Raw genomic sequence first — 1,507 nt, 5'->3', positions numbered from 1 at the left:
CTGAGCAAAATGGGCGGAACCACTTTTCGTGTCGTTTTCTTCCACCTGGAATCCAACGTTAACATGCAATAGCGCCACCTACTGCTTCGGAGTGTGAACCGTAGACGATGGGCTACCTGCATAAGCTGTTTCTTACATTAAATAAAACAAAAATCCTTGACAACATCCACTGACAATTGATTCCAAAATGTTATTTAACTTAACCCATTAATGTCCGCGGTGGAAATTTAAAATTTCCTTTGCAGCACTTAAAGTAATAGCCAAGCTAATACTGTAGCCTACCATTATAAAGCAACAGATAATTGTTTTTTCTTGTGGAATCTATATTGTCAGAGCCCAGATCATGTGTGTAGAAAAAATGATGAAGATTTGAAATTATCTGTTGCTTTATCTTGGTACAGTATTGAGATTGATCAGACTTTAGGGCCATTTATATAGTATTCCTATGGGAATTCCAAAATCAATAAAATGTCTATTTTAAATCTCCACCTTTTCACCCCAACTCAACATCTCTAACACTTTGTGTGTGTGAATCTATATTGCCAGAGCCCAGATCATGTGTGTAGAAAAAATTATTAAGATCTGAAATTCCTAACCTATTTTTCAAGAGGTGTTTTGTATTGAAAATTTAAAAAAAATCATGCCATTTCACACAAATCAAACGCATGGGTATTGAGCTAGTTTTCTCATCATTTCTCCCTGAAAACACATTGGAGAATCATTTTTATAATTGATTTTTATTTGAGTCCATTTGGCCCCTACGTGCAAAACAAATCTTGAACATGTGATCATGGGAACCTATATTTACACTAGTTTTTTGTGAAAACTGATAAAATCAGAGACCCCTTGTGACTAACTACTAAAAATAGTATGATACAGAAATGGCTGTATCTAAAGAACTACAAGGAGTTTTATCAAATGCTATACCGTTGGATTCAGAACAAGTTGAATTTCAACTTCAAGAATATGTGCTTTGTATAAATCTGATATTTAGTATGTTAAATTAATGTTAAACTAATTTTTGAGATTTTTTTGCATTTCTAAAAAGAAATCTAAATTTGTCTGTAAAGGCATGAAGAATATGTGAAATCAAAATTTTTGATTTTGGTATGTATAGCCACATGCCTTGACAGTTCTCTCTGCAAATTGTGTGTTTTTACCTCTAACAGAAAAAAATCTTAAAAAATCTAAATTTAGTAGTTAGTGGGTAAAATTCATTTAACACCACGTTCACTCCACTCTGCTGTCATCATTCCTTTCTCTGAGACATCTTTCATCTTTTAATAACATGTTCACATTAACCTGTAGATTAGATTTGATTAAATTTTTGCTGCTCCGCCTGTTATTATTGCATTTTGGAGCAGTTTTTTTTCCTGGTTCATTGCTTGGGAAACTCGTTACTGTATTAGTCTGCTGGAAACCCCTATATGGCCTATATGAAACCCAGCAATGTTGTTTCCTATGAACTTTTATGATTAAAATGTCATCTATAGGCTTAGCAGAATGA

The sequence above is a fragment of the Centroberyx affinis genome, unplaced genomic scaffold (assembly GCF_046629955.1).
Source record: "Centroberyx affinis isolate AG114_WGS23_722 - 3 ecotype Tasmania unplaced genomic scaffold, CSIRO-AGI_Caff_v1 ptg000107l_1, whole genome shotgun sequence".
In the NCBI taxonomy this organism is placed as follows: domain Eukaryota; kingdom Metazoa; phylum Chordata; class Actinopteri; order Beryciformes; family Berycidae; genus Centroberyx; species Centroberyx affinis.
The sequence above is the reverse complement of the archived record's forward strand: the minus strand, read 5'-3'. Positions refer to the sequence as shown.